This window comes from Myotis daubentonii, chromosome 19 (genome assembly GCF_963259705.1).
Source record: "Myotis daubentonii chromosome 19, mMyoDau2.1, whole genome shotgun sequence".
Lineage (NCBI taxonomy): Eukaryota > Metazoa > Chordata > Mammalia > Chiroptera > Vespertilionidae > Myotis > Myotis daubentonii.
The window spans coordinates 22,886,515-22,901,907 of record NC_081858.1 but is presented as its reverse complement, the minus strand read 5'-3'; the positions used below and the strand labels follow the sequence as shown (position 1 = coordinate 22,901,907).

At 55.0% G+C, this 15,393-nt stretch overlaps 1 protein-coding gene across 4 annotated transcripts in view; it reads right to left on the bottom strand.

The window, feature by feature from the left end:
- Window positions 1–14,467, bottom strand: part of CMKLR1 (chemerin chemokine-like receptor 1) — a 29,950-nt gene extending 15,483 nt beyond the window's left edge. The window contains exon 1 of one of the 4 annotated variants that reach the window (XM_059677202.1): window positions 14,176–14,467. The gene's annotated coding sequence lies outside the window, so the exon portion shown is untranslated. Of the gene's footprint in view, window positions 1–1,457; window positions 1,546–6,438; window positions 6,802–11,411; window positions 11,758–14,175 lie in introns of those variants that run through there. The other 3 variants (XM_059677203.1, XM_059677207.1, XM_059677206.1) reach the window with 3 other exon arrangements.
- Between the last annotated feature and the right edge of the window lie 926 nt (window positions 14,468–15,393).

Sequence of the window (15,393 nt, the reverse complement as noted above, 5' to 3'; positions counted from 1 at the left end):
GAAGCATGCCTGGTCCATCAAAGCACTATGGGAATGCTGAAATATAAAACGAATCTAACGGCGGGGGATGATATGGGCTACAGATAAAATATAAAGAGAAGCAGGGCATAGAGGTGCCGGAGGGGATGCTATTTGAGGTCAAGTGCTCAGAAAGGCCTGAGCACTCCAGGTAGTGGGAACTGCACGTGCAAAGGCCCTGAGGAGCAGGTTTGGCAAGTTCAGGAAGCCGCATGGGTCGGTGCATTCCAACATCCACTTAAAAAACAGCGGTGGGTCCCTTCTACTAGTAAGTGCCACACCTCTTTGCTAAATGCTGGGGGAGTGAGATGGCCCCGTCTCCACGCTCCCAGTGGGGCAAGGAGTCAGCTGCCAGGCACCATAATGGGGGAACATGTATTTCTTTGTGCGAGTGAATAGTGTCCCTACTTTGGTCATTTTTGTCTCCTGCCTGGCCCTTTCAATGGCTGAGTTTGTGGCCCTGGCTCTAGACAAAGCAAAGAGATGGGTGGCTGGGGAAATCAGGAGAGCTTCTTGGAGGAGGTGACATTTGAGCTGAATCTTGGTGGGTGCGAAGCCTTTGCTAAATGGAGCTGAGAACCAGCTCAGGAGCCAGGCTGCCTGGGTTTAATCCCAGGCAGCTAAGGGGCCCAGGGAGTATCCTTCCGCCACCCCGTGCCTCAGTTTCCTCACCTGGAAAGTGGGGGGAATGGGAGTAGTTGTTACATGGAAGGTGGTTCTGGGATTAAACAACATGACATACAGAAAGTGCTTACACTCGATCCTTCGCACCCCCCCCCCAGTGCAGTGGCCACACACCAGGCTCCCCCTCGAGATGAGCTGCAGAGAGAGGAGGGGAGGGCTCCTGTGTGTGAACACTGGTCCCCTTTCCCCGGGGCCAGCTAGGGAGAGGTCAGCCACCTGGAGTTACTGCCCCAAGTCGGGGCTACAGGACCCACAGGAGGCGCCAGCCTGGGGTCAGGGAGGGGTCGCGGAGGGGGACCTCGAAGCTCCCGTCCTTCCAAACCCACCCACTCCCTTTGGTTCCGGAGCCCAGTGGTCCCCGGCCTGAGCCTTGGTTCTTGCAAGTCCCTCTGCTGGGGTGCCCTTTTCTAGTCTCCTCTGCTCCCCCGGCCTCACTGCGCACGCCACACAAATACAGGCAGCACAGGCAGCACAGTGATAAGGGCCAGAAGACAAAATGATCCTGCTGACAGGGGCTTCCTTAGGTCCCCACATCCTGACAAGCCCCCCCGCACCATGCCAGGAGGACATGGCTCTTATCCCCACTTCGCAGGGGATCATGAGGTGCCGACAGGAACCTAATCAGAGCACCAGCCAGCACCAGGTGGGAGCAGGACTCGAACGCAGGCCTCAGGGAGTCCAGAGCCTGTGTTCTAATGGACCCAGCCGCTTAAATGGGCTGATGGCTGTGACAAGCGTCCAAGTAGCATCCCTACATCTCTCTTCTCTACATCTCACCAGCAAGGCTTCCCTGTGGGGCCTCAGAAGTCCTCAGCCGTCCCAGGGTCCTGGGGTGCAGCCCTGGGGTGAGAGGAACAGAATCTGAGAGGCTGGGGTGAGGACATTGATTCCCCACTCACCGGATGCTGACAGGGTACCTGGTGCCTCTACTCAGAACAAACCTTCAAGGTGGGTATTTCCATTCCCATTTTGCAGATGTGGAAACTGAGGCACCAAGAAGCCAAACCACTAGCCCGAGATCCCACGGCTAGGAAGGGGCAGAGGTGGCACTTGAACCCGGGCTATTCTGACACCAGGGACCACCTCTTCCATCACCGTGACTGCCCTTGACTTTCTATGACTTGCCCGCCAGGGACCCCACTGGATGCAGAGCCCTGCATTCTGCACCCCCAGACCCCGCCTGTGCACCGGGCTGGCAGCGTTGCATCCACCATCCCCCCTCAGAGAGCCCTCAGTGACCCGACTCACCCACCTCTGACAGTGCCGTTGCCACACACCAGGCTCTGGGGCAAGTAGGGGGGAGGGTTGCAGGGGCCTGTGCGGCCAGGTGGACCCCTGAGAGATCCTGGAGCCCCGAGCCACCCCAGCTGCACCCTGCGCAGGAGGCAGCCTCGGGCACCGGCGCCCTGGGCGTCCGCGAAGGTTCTGGCCCCTTGGAATGCCCTGGCTCCGGCCCAGGCAGCTGACGAAAGGGTTCGTGCTGCTGCCAGCAGCCAGGTCGTTGGGAATGTGAGATCCCACCCAGTTCCCAGGCCCTGGGGGAGGAAGGACAGGCGCCCTCCCCTCCACCCCATCACTGTCGCCGTTCTCAAGGCAGAGCTCCAACTTCGACCCCCGAAGGGTCTTGCTGAGAAAGTCGTGCCCCCCCCTCCACCCTCCACCCCCACCCTCAACAGAAAAAAAACAGCTGGTTCCAGGCGAGAGGAAATGCCAGGGTCCTGAACGCTTGCTGGAGAGGCTGGAGGCTCGGAAGCTCTGCCACCCTCGCGGGGCAGATAAGGGCAAGTGGCCCCGGAGCCCCACGCGGCTGCAGCAGAGCCAGGTCCCCAGCCGCCGGGCCCTGCGCCTGCCGTGCGGTCTCAGGCCACAGACTCATTCTCTCCACCTGCAACTGGGGTCGATGTGAGGAGGACACGGGCTCGCATCCGCAGGGCGCACCGCTTGGCGTGTCCCGAGAGGCGGGGCCTTCAACACGCAAACCAGAATGCTCCAGGCCAGCGGTTCTCAACCTGTGGGTCGCGCCCCCTTTGGGAGTCGAACGACCCTTTCACAGGGGTCGCCTAAGACCGTCGGAAAACACCTATATAATTACATATTGTCTTTGTGATGAATCACTATGCTTTCATTATGTTCGATTTGTAACAATGAAATTGGGGGTTACCACAACATGAGGAACTGGATTAAAGGGTCGCGGCATTAGGAAGGTTGAGAACCACTGCTCTAGGCAAATCCGGGGCAGGTGGGTCACGCTACCTCTACAAAGAGTCCAGCTTGAGCAAACGTGCCTCTGGACTGTGATGTTTAAAGAGAACTCCTTCTTGAGTCAGACAACATCGCGTTTGAATCCTAGCTCTGCCGTCAGAAACTCTATTGTTTTCATTCCATTAATTTGACACATCCCCACGGTGTGCCAGGCGCTGTACTAGGCACAGGAAGGCCGCTGCGAGCAAAGTGGGCAGAATCCTGTGCCTGGTGAAGGGGGGGGGCGCCTCCGTCTGGGACCTCCCCTCCCGTGTCCCCTGAGCCCTCGAGTCACAGCTCGGAAATAAAATAATCAGAAAAAAACACTCCCTGTATTTGGTTATTTTCCAGAGCAGGTCACCCCTCTCTCTCCTCCCCCACCCCTCCCCCCACCAGCAGAACTTCGAGAAAAACCCATGAAGTCAATGAGACCTTTTTTTTTTTTTTTTTTGCTAAACTGAACGGGAGCAGCCCCTGCTCTATCACCTGGGTCATCTGCCAGAAGTCACACAGGATAAGCGGTCACCTCCTTCCCCAGGCAGCGGGGGTCACTTCCTCATGTCAACCTCAGCGGACACTTCCTCAGCATCCATCTTCACCCCTTGTCTTCCAGCCCCTTTCTGGGGGGGTGTAGGGGTGAGGGGGAGGGGCTGTTCCCCCTGAGCAGGGGGAGGGGAGCCGCCCAGTGTCCCGGCTTGCAGGTCTGTCTGTCTATTGGCTCCGTCCAGAAGGGAGGGAGAATACATCTGCAGAGAGGCTGGTGGGTCCAGGAGGACATAAATCAAGAGAGAAAGGAGGAAGGGAAACGAGGGTGGGGACAGAAAGTACCGCCAAGGCTGAGGAGGAAAATGCAGACGATAAGTAGCGTCCTGAATACTTCCCTTGGGTGGGCCACGGCGTCCACTCCCAGCCTCCTCGTTGGCAACCAGCCCGCCCCGGGGAACGCCGAGCCTTCCCGAACCTCCCTGAGCCGGGAGCCACCGTCCTAGACAGTACCAGGCAGGAGGGACCACGCGTTCCAGTCTAGGCATCCGGGTTCCGGCGTCGCTGGCTTTCTCTGAGGAGGTTTCCAGAACAGCTGGCCGAGGGCCTGAGCAGGTGGCTGATGCTGCGTCTTTGCACCACCAGCAGCGGCAGGTGCCACCCTGTTCCCTGCGGCACCGCTAGAACTCAGCCACCCGCTGGGGCCCCGCTCACGCCCCGCTTGTCTGTCATTGCGTTCTGAGGCCGGCACGGACACGCACGACCCGACCTTGACCTTGCCCGCCCACCTGTGCCGGGCCCTGTGCTCAGAACTTGTCCAGAGAGGGAGGCAGGTGCTGCCATGGTCCCATCGGGCAGACGCGGAAACCGAGGCTCAGAGAGGCCGGGCTACCGTTTCAGAAGGTAGCCCCGTGCCAGCACCCACGTCAGGACTCAGACATCCCTGGCTCTGCACAGGGACAGCTTCCCTCGTCCCCTCTCTTTGCAGGTGTGAAGGCCGAGCCTTAGTCACAGACGGTAGCGGGGCCTGCCGGGGCCCCCACGGTGTCAGCCCGGATGCTCAGGCTCAGAGTCGGCTTAGCCAGGCTCGCCAGCTGCGGGCCCCGGGCAGGGGGCTTGGTCTCTGTGCACCTTGGTGGTCTCATCCGTAAAATGGGAGTGAATCTGGCCGCTGCCTTCTGCTGTTGAAGGACGGCCACCCAGTGGGAGCGCCCCGGGAGGCCGGGGGCACGTCTGGGTGGTAGTGACTACCGGGTGGACGAGAAGCAGGGACAGGACTAGGGCGTGGACGCAGCACCCCAGCCCCGGTGCGACCCCTCCCAGGAGGTTCACTCCCCTCGCTCGGCGAACCAGCCACATCCTTCGTGGGGGCCCGTGCAGCGTGAACACGCAGACACCTTGTGCAGAAAGTGTTCAGTATCTCGAGACGGTAACTGCTGAGCGTGAAGCCCGGGGCAGGCCCTGCCGAGACCGTGCGGCTGCCCTGGTCACGTGCCCGGGAAGTGGCCCGGCCCCTCAGCTCTGGGGCTTTCGGTGAAGAGCCCAGAAGGACAGGAGCTGGGGGGGGTGGGGGGGGCAGGGATCTGGGGAAGAGGGACGCACGTCAAAGGCAGAGAGGGAGGCTGGCTGACAGAAAAGTGAGTGAGCACACGCCCTCTCTCTGGGCCTCAGTTTCCTTGGCTGTAAAATGGGACCGTTGGCCCCAGCTCCCACATTTCCAATGAGTTTGCCATGATCCCTCCAAGAGGGGCGGCTGGCCCCAGAAGACCATTTTGACGGTGACAGGATTGGGCAGGAGCTCAGCCGGGACTTGCGAGTGAAAACTACCTGCTCCTTCAGGTTGGGGAACAGCACGGGGGGGGGGGGGGCTCCTGGAAGGAGGGACTCTCCCGGGGCGCTGCAGACTTCCCGGGGCGCTGGGAAATGTGAGGCCCCGGAGCTGGGAGAGGACCCAGAATATGAGTGACCAGAGAGCCTGGGAACCTGGGTAATGTTATTAACCATGTCACTCCAATACACTTAACGAAAAAGGAAGCCAGCCAGCCTGGGCCAGGAGCCACCCGGCAGGACAGGGGGCAGCCCAGGGCCCCCACCTGAGGCGTGCCCTCTCCCAGGCCGCCAGGACTCAGGAATGGGGAGGTGAGGGCATCGCCCAGCCAGGCTCCGGGAAGCCGCCCTGCCCTTCCCCAGAGCCCTGCTCCTGATTTCCTTCGTGTCTGCGGCTTCTCACGGGAGGGGAGAGAAAAACAGCCAAAGAAAGGCCCATTTAGGCCAGACAGGCCCGCTTTCCCCGGGAGAGGCGCGGCTGGCGGTCCAAGGCCTCCGCCCCGGCCGTGCCAGGCTTTCCGCCAACACAGGAGACAGAGGGCAAGGTTTGGGCAAAGCTGTGCCGCTGGCACCATCCACACCTGGCATTCCTCAGCCCCTCCTGGCTCAGGGCTTCCGGGCCCCATGTGTTGGGTTCCGGCCCCAATTCTGTGCCACGCACGATCTCACGTGAACAACACGGACCCTGCTCCCGTGAAGAAAGCCCCTTTGTGATCCCCAAGTCACAGCCGAGGCTCAGAGCAGGGAAGCGACCTTTCCCGGGTCCCGCAGCCGGCACGCCGCAGAAATGGGTTTCCCAACAGGTCCCTGGGAGCAGCGGGGTTTCTGCTTCTACCCGCCGGGCGGCGGCCGCTCCATTCTTGCTGGAGGAAGACCCTTTTTCTTCGTGACCCACATCCCTGACAGCTGAAGAGGCCCCCTGTGAGTTCAGGCTGTCGTAAAAGAGATTGGAAATCGCACACGCTCCCTAAGGGCCCGCACTTGACGTCAGTCAGCCCACCTCCCCGCCGGGCTGGGAGGCCAGTGGAAACTTTAACGCCCAGCCTGGAGCAGCAGCGGGCAGGGCAGCCGCCAGGCTCTCTCCCTCTTGTAAACATGTCGCAGGCCGGCCCCAGGTGCCGCCCTAAATCAACTCTCTTTAACCCTGGAAGGAACTCCTCGTTTTCTGCCGACCTCTGTGCCTACCTCTGTCAGCCAGTCCTGAGCGGGGTAGGAGAGGGGACCCAGGATTCAGTCAAAAAAGCCACCGTAGCCAAGGAATCATCTCTTCTCCACACTGGTTTACGGAACAGGCTACCCAGGAGAGTGAGCCTCGGACCCGCACGCCCTCTGGGATTTCCAACTCCATCAGCTGGAGATTGTCTGAAATCCTCCGTCGTCCAGATGTTCAAGTTCAAGCACCGAGTGTGGAGAGGACGAGGCCTGGGGACAATGGGATGCTGCTCCGGTGACACGGGCTGCCTTTGGACCACCCGGAAAACTGGGTGGGACGTGCCAGGCCCGGCAGAGGGTCCAGACTGCCTCCGGCCGCGCCCGGCTCCCGCCCACCACCCCAGACATCCCTTCCTCATCAAGTCGCTCAATCTCGGCTCACGCTGCTCTCCCCGCTGAGATATCTTTTATTTCTGGCCAATTTCTCCTCCCAGCACTCAAGGCCAATTCATCCCTGGAACCAGCTCAAATGCAGGCTTCCTTCTCAGAGTATTTCCTGACTGCACCCCTCAGCGCTGCCCGCCCTCTGCGCCTGCAGGACCTTGTGCGCTGAATGCACCGGACTGGCACTAACTCAAGTGCATTTAACAAGAAGCGTGCGGTCCAAACGGCCCAGTGTTCACCTCCTGAGCTGAATGGATGATGGATGGGATTGTCCTGGGGGCTTGCGAGCCAGAGGCAATTGGCCCCCGTGCATGTTAAAGCCAACCTTCTGGCTAGATGAACCCCATTCTGTTGACATCCCTGAGGGCAGGGCTCATCTCTCCCGGTATCCCCTGCTCCCGGCACACAGTAGGTGCTCAGCAAATGCTGGGGGAGTGCATGGAGGCTGTGTTCCAGCTCTCTTGCTACCTTTAGATAAGACCCTCTCACTTTCTGAGCCTCACTTTTTCCATCTGAAAAATGGGAGTGGGGACTGGCTCAGTGCTATATGGTTGAATGCTAGGCATACGTTGAAGTCCTGTCCCCCACTGTGATGGTGTCAGGAGGCGGGGCCTCTCACCAGCTCTCCTGTCTCTCTGGCCCGAGGTCACAGAAGGAACAACCGAGTACGCTAGCTGCTGATTCTTGCATCAGTCGCCCACTCACACTCACCCACCTCCTTGCACAAGAGCTGCCCTCAGCACGAGCCCAAGGCTGGGATCAGAGAACCCAAGTTACATCCCAAGAAAGCAGAACCGATTCCAACTTTCTGCCTGGGTAGTAGCTGACCACCCGACTGAGTCAGCTGCTGTGACGCCAAGGTTACCAGAGTGTGTCTGTGGTGGATGGAGCACCTTCCTACCACAGGAGCCCAGAATTCTCCATGGGGCGAGGCATGAAGCCAGGAGACTGGCCTAGGAAACTGAAGGCACCGGGCGCCATCTGCCCTCATCAGCCCAGATGTGCAAAGGCCCATCTCAATGCCTGTTTCCCTGAGAATCAAAATAGAAAGGCTTTCATTGGGCTGACCTTGAGCTGTCCTCAGTGCTTTAAGGGTAGTAAGTCATTTAATCCCACAAGGACCCTATGAAGTGGGCACTGAGATTGTGCCCATTGTACCGATGGGGACACTGAGGCCACAGGAGGTTAAGGGGCAGAGCTGGGATCTGAACCCTAGACCAGTATGACCATGTTCTGTGTCAACAGATGCCAAGCAGACATTGGTATCTCTGTCTTCGACAGCACCCCGTACCCCTTAGAATCATTGCCCCCGGTTCCATCCAGCGCGGCAAGACACTCTACTCCTTCTCTACCAGGCTTGTGCCCAACATTGCAAAAACAGGGAGGTTCCAAAAGAGAAGTAAAACTAAGTTTCCTAATTTTGCCTGAAACCAGCATGTCCTGGAGTCCAGAAGCAGCGCAGAGTGGCTGCCAACCTTCCTTCCTTGCATCCCAGGCCCGGCCCGGCCCCTTGCCCAAGAAGCATGAAAAGAGTCTTAGACTGGGAACCCAGCGGCCCAGGTCCTAGTCCCACCAAATGACCTTAACCCATCAGGGCCTCACTCTTTTCATCTCTCACATGGGGGCAAGTAATCCTGTCTTTTTCGTCGTTCGGCCTTACGGAGTACCAGACACACAGAAGGTCTGAACGCATGTGTTTTTTTTTGGGGGGGGGGGGCGGGTGAATAAATGAAAATATATGTCGTAAGTTTGCTTCCCCTCCTTTGAAGGCCGTAAGAACAGGAACTGGGCCTGACTCATCTGAAGTTCTCACATTCATAGAACTTTCCTCCTCCGCAGGCTTATTCGTACAGGAAGTCGATCCCAAGCACCCACTATGTGCCTGTCTTGATCCAGACCTCAGCGTCATCCAGGAGCCCCTGATGCCCTGGGCTTCCTCGGCAAGAACAACACCCAGCTGCCTTATAATCAGTAAGTTTGGCTCCTTCTAGGGACTTGGGTCATGATCCCTGCATTTCCACTTCCCCAGTGCCCAGCCCTGGGGGGGATACAGCCCAAAGAAAACCCTGACTTAACTACACACACACACCTGCGTGTACACATGTGTTGGCATACATATGCACAGGCAATGAGACCCTAGGGCAGGAGTAGGATTTTCTGAGTTCAAATCCCAGTTCCTTTGCTTATGACCTATGTGACCTTGGGAAGACCCCTTGTCCTGTCTGAGCCTCCTTTTCTCCATCTGTAAAATGGGGATGATAATCCTGAAACTTTTCTCTACAGGGTTGTCAGGGGATTAAGTGAGATCATGGAGATGAAAAGCTTTGGCTCGATAAATGTGCTGTGCTCCATAAAATTGTTATTCTTGCTTCCTTTTTCCAGAATGGAAAGAGGACAGCTGTTGACTAAGTTCCAGGGAAATCCATGTTGAGGGGCCTGGAATGTAGGAATTTCCTCGGCATGTTGGATGGGGATTGACAAAAATGTAGACTGAGAATCAGAGAATGGAAGAGACCCAAGGAGCCACCAAATCTGTGGCCGAGACAGCCAGATGTCACAAAAACCAATCTCCCCTCCACAGTAAACAGCTATCGCTGGGAAGAAGCCACCCTGGCTAGGAACTCCGTTTCCCAGCCCCCTTGGCCACATGATTAGTTCTTAGGTGTGGCGGAAGGCAGTTCAGAAGCAAGCAGGCTACCTCCATGCTTTCCTTCCTCAGCGACGGTGTCCATGGGGACAGTAGGGACATGAGATGGGTCCCTGAATCGCCGCCTGGAAGAGGAGCACCCTCCATCCAGAAATGCCTGCCTTATAATAAACGCCTGTTTGTTTGAGCCATGATACGCGTTTGGGTCTATCCGTTACGACAGCTACTCCCCTGACAAATACAACAGTCAGCCTCCTTATGTACAAATGATTATGGCCAGAGAGTACGCTGCCCAAGGTCACAGAGCATATTCAGCAAAGGTCAAGAACTTTGGTCTCCTAACAGTTGGGAGTAGGTCTGCAAGCTTCACCCTGCTCCACAGAGCTAACATGATTCTTTAAGGTCCTTTAGCAGTGAGAGTGATGCTTAGTGAGCTGAAGCCTGGAGCCCTCCACTCCTATTTCAGTTAGGATAGCACCACCTTTATCTGTTTCCCCCATATATTTTCATTGGAGAGAAGGATTCTGTGGCTTAAGAAACTTCCCAAGTCTGCACAGAATCTGCTTTCTGTGGCACAACACAACAAAGTTTCACTTCTTCTCCAGCATGCCGCCTGACCTCAACTGCTGACACAGGGTATAACTTGCAAAAAGTACATATATATTTGCTTAGAAAGGAAAAAAAAAAACCTCGGTGTGCAGTGAAGAACCCGGAGACCTGGGCAAAGGCAAGGAAAAGAGACAGTCAACTACTCTAGCGCAATGGTTCTTAGGTTTTGGGGTGCATCAGACTCCTCCGTGAAGTGACTTCCAAATGCGGACTTTGCACAGCTTACCCTCCGATATTCTGACTCAGAAAAATGAAGCTTTAAGAAATACTCATGATTCTCCTGATTATTGATCCTCATGTCAATAATCCCAGGATTCCACTAGGAGAAGTCTTGAGTCTATTTCGTAGCCTCAAAACTGGCACTGATAACTGCACCTGTGCAAGCATAGCTCAAAGAGAATGAAATCGGCTTTTGGTTTTCTTGGACACTGGCAGGAACCTGGGCATTAATGATCGACTGGTAAAGAAATCAATAATTATTTCTACTTGGCTCCCATGGGTGTCACGGGTGTAGATAGCATGGTGGTATAGAAATGATAACAGAATAATAGCTAATGTTTCTAAAGCCCTTGCTACATGACAAGCCCTCTGCTACGTGCTCCTCATCTATCATCTCATTTAATCTTTTAATAATGCTAGGAGGGAATTACTATTCATACTCCCATTTTATAGATGAGGAAACTGAGGTATAAAGATAAGGCATAACTTGTTCTCTGTCACTAAGGTGGCAGGTGGCAGGCCAGGATCAAACCCACCCAACAGAACCCAACCCCATAGCCATCGTGCTCTATGGCCTTTCATGGTGGCCTAGCATCAGAACCCCTCTCTGGGACTCAGTTTCCTAATCTGTCAAACAGACGTATGAATAGCACCTTTATCATCATAGCCATGCTGAGGATTCGAGAAAATTATAGCAATAACATGGTTTGCCAACTGACAGGAGTTATTAAGTAAACATCTAAGAGATGAGACTTTAGTCGAGCTCCCTCATCCCATTTTGCAGATGGTGAAACTGAGGCCTGGCTACTTTCCTTATTCGATGAACGTTTAACTGAGCACCTGCTACATGCTAGGTCTTGTGCAGGGGACTGGGAATACAGAGAGAATAATAACCTGTTCTGGCCTCAAGGAGCTCCCAGGCCAGCAGAGGAGACAGACAGCAGGACAGGCAATTACAAGACAGTGTGATGGGCACTGTGATGGGTGAGTACCGGCACCAAGAGAGCCTAGTGGGGATAGGTGTTGACCCAGTTGGAGAGGTGAGTGGACTTTTCATAAGGGCTCAGCCAAAGAGGGAAGCACTTACCCAAAGCCAGGTTTATCTATTCCCTGAAGGCTGGAGGAGGCCAGCGAAGGTCCCTGTGTACCAAGGGGTCAATAACTCCAGCCTTGGGCTTCTCAATGCCGGGCACCACACGGCTTGAGCATCGCGGGTTTCAGTTAAACCTTCTAAGAAAATGTCAAGCCGCCTTCCTCCCGCCGGCAGAGGCCTGACTTAGCCGATGCTGTTCATTCCAGCGACACAGACATTTGGAGAAGTTTTTCCTTTCGGCAAGTTGGAGGAAGCAAAAGAGACAGCGAGAGCGGCAAGGAGGTTGGTCTTGAAAAGGAAGTAGGGGATTCCAGAAGGGAAACTGGGGGCCAGGCCCTTCGGGGAAAGAGAAAGCAGACCCAGGGCCTGGCCGCTGTCTCGCTCCCCTCTCTGAGCCACACCCGGCTGAGTGAGCAGACTCACCTCCAATAGCATGACAGGCATCCCTCCGTATCCGCGGGGGGGTTGGCTCCGCGACCCCGGTGGACACCAAAACCCACAAATGCTCAATCACTCACATAAAACGGTGTGGTACTTGCGCATAACCCACGCACATCCTCGCATATACTTTGAGTCATCTCTGGGTGACTTATAACACCTAATACGATGTAAATGCTGTGTAAATAGTTGTTATACTCTATTGTTTAGGGAATCATGAGGAAAAAATGCAGGTGCATCTATTGTAACTAAATTACACGTAGTGTATGTCAGCAACAGCAACACTTTTTTATTTCGCAAAGTTTTTTGACCTGCGGTTGGTTGAATCTGCAGATGTGGAACCCGAGATATACGGAGGGAGGGCCGACTGCACTTAGTATTACGTGTTATTTTCTTGTAATTTTGCCCACAAACCTCGTTGTTGTGGCTTTCCCATTTAAAATGTGCTCATCTGAGAATAGAGAGGGGAGTGGAAAACTTTGAACAGAGACCGCGGCCAAAGGGTTCAGAGCTTTCATAGACAAAAAAAACCCCTTAAATGTCAATAAGATAAAGGTGAACAAGCTAACAGGGAACAGAAAATGGAAATGGACTTGAAGAGGATAATTATTTTTAAAAAAGGGGAACGATAAGATTATAAAGGCTACTCGGTGCTGATAAAGGAATGTACAGTGAGGCGGCCACGTGTTAGCTCACCTTTCTCATCAGGGACGTTTTACTAGTAAGAGCTGGGAGAATATTGCACCCAGGACAGGGCCAGGGAAGTGCAAGCCAGCACAACCAGTGGAGACAATATGTCCCAAAGCCTCAACATCCTTAAAAACAGGCAAACCTTTGACCCAGCAATTTCACTTCTGGAAAACTGTCCGTAAAACAAACACACACAGCCCTGGCCGGCTTGGCTCAGTGGATAGAGCGTCAGCCTGAGGACTGAAGGGTCCCAGGTTCGATTCCGGCCAGGGGCACATGCCTGGGTTGCGGGCTCGTTCCCCAGTAGGGGGTGTGCAGGAGGCAGCCAATCAATGATTCTCTCTCATCATTGATGTTTCTATCTCTCTCTCCTTCTCCCTTCCTCTCTGAAATCAATAAAGAAATATATTTAAACACACACACACACACACACACACACACACACCAAAAAAAAGAGAGAAAATTAAGAAAAAAGCAAGCAAACACAAAGATGTCGTCCTAGAGTGGTCACTGCAGCGCTATTCATAATCGGAAACTCCCCGATGAGAAATGATTCAATAAACCCCAAGACAAGACACGTTTTCCATGACGTCATTCGGATGGTGGAGGAATAAGATGACAGGGAAGGGGGCCCACAGTCCGAGGTGAAGCACAAGAAAGATGACCAGACACAAAGGTAGAAAAGTGAGTGTGAAACCACAATGCAATAGACAGGTGACGTATGGTAGAACTGTGCGCTTGAAACCTGTACCATCGTTTTAGCCAATGCCACCCCAATAAATTTAATTTTAGAAACGGGGGCGGGGGGTGGGTGGGGAAGTGAGTGTGTGTATCCCCATTTACATGCTTACATGTGTCGGGTACATTGCAGGCACCCAACAAACATCATGGGTCCGTGAGTGAGAGGGTGAGTGAGTGACTGATGGGGAGGGTACCTGGGAGACCACCTCTGAGCTAGGACCCCTCTTTCATCTCTGTCCTGAGAGTCGATGCTGCCCTGTGGTGATGACCCTCATTTCATTCCAATCCTTTTAAAAACAATTTTTTTAATTGATTTCAGAGAGGAAGAGAGAGAGAGAGAGAGAGAGAGAGAGAGAGAGAGAGAGAGAGAAACATCAATGATGAGAATCATTGATCAGCTGCCTCCTGCACGCCCCCCAGCTCAGGATGGAGCCTGCAACCTTGGGCCTGTGCCCTGACTGGGAATTGAACCGTGACCTCCTGGTTCATAAGTCGATGCTCAACCACCGAGCCACACTGACCAGGCTCATGCCAATCTTGACCTCCCAGCTGACTGTCCCTACAGCCCTGAGCCCGTGCCCTCCCCTCTCTGAGCCTCAGTTTCCTCGCCTGCAAAATGGGGACTCTGAAAGCACCTCCCTCCTGGGGCTGCTGTGAGATGAACGGAGGAACGGAGGGAAACGCTGAGCTTCCTGCCTTTAACATTCCGGTGAGCTCGCCGGTTTTTACAACGTGCACGCACGCCTTTGGAAATCTGAACATCAGGATAGAATTCCAGTCATTTGGATAGAAGTTAACTTTTAAGAAGAACCGAAGGGGAAGACCTCTCTCCTGGACTAGCGCGCCCCTGTCCTGGCCCCTGCGGGGGGGTCAAAGCCACGCATGGTACCTTGAGGCTGGTTCCACCCAGGTCTTCCTGAGGGCTCCCCTCGGCTTCAGGCCACGCCGGGCTGTGCAGGCGGCCCGTTCCCGACTTCTTTCTCCCAATCACACTGTTCTGTGGCTGTGGCTGCTTGCCCGGAAAGCAGTTCATCCATTCATTCAAAATCTCCTCGAGCCCCACAGAGCGCAGCCCGGCCCCCGCCCTAGAACACCTTCACCCCCTGAGAGGCTCCTGGGGAGACCAGTCTGTGCTGAGCTCCGAGCTGGTTGGGGCTGCTGTCCTGCAAGGGACGGACTCCGCCAGAGAAACAGCTGGAGGGAGGGAGGGAGCGGGAGGGAGGGGCAGGAAACTGGGCCGAACGCGGGCGGGGGCGGCCAGCTGCAGGGAGTGGGGGCTGCCGGGGCGGCTGTCCCTGCCAGCCAGGGCCTGGGCTGCTGGGTGGTGGCCGGTGGCAAGGCCTGTTGGGGTCGACCCGCCCCTTTGGCGGCCAAACCCAGCTGGGAGCCGTGCCCACTGGCTGAGCACAAACGGGGAGCACTTCAGCTGCGGAAGCACCGTGCTCCCCACAAGGGCCTCCAGAGGCTGGCTGCCGGGTGTCCCACCGCTCTGGCGCTTCTCACCCCAGGCCTCCGTGCGTGCTGTTCCTCCCACCTGGGTGCCCTTCCTGTCCCTGTTCGGGCCTGATAACCTCTTGCTCCCTTTTTTTTTGTAAAGTAAAACAGCAATGAGGTTTTTTAAGTATCAAATGAACAAAGATGACAATGTTTTATCATGTTTGCTTTTATTAAATGTTATAGGAAAGCAAAAATCACATACGTGATAGGGGATAGGCAGTGACTTACCATTTCTGGGCAGAATACATCAGACCTTTAACTACATTCAGGCCCTGTGTGGCTTAAAGACAAATTCTGTTTTCATCCCCAGCCCTGACCCTCCAAGATGAATCATAGTAGTAGCACTCTGGTATGAACACACACACACACACACACACACACACACACACACACACACTCACACACGTGTATTTCATATTTAAATATAAAATGACTCAGTCCCACTCTGTGTGCCATGTCGTAACCTGCTTCTTCATTCAGTGACCAGGTACATGGATCGCACCCTGTTTGACCAGCTGTTAATCATTTCATTGACTCAATGCACCCTAGCTTATTCGATTAATACTTTCTTAGTGGTTGACTCGGTTATTCTCAACTTTTTAGCTGTAAT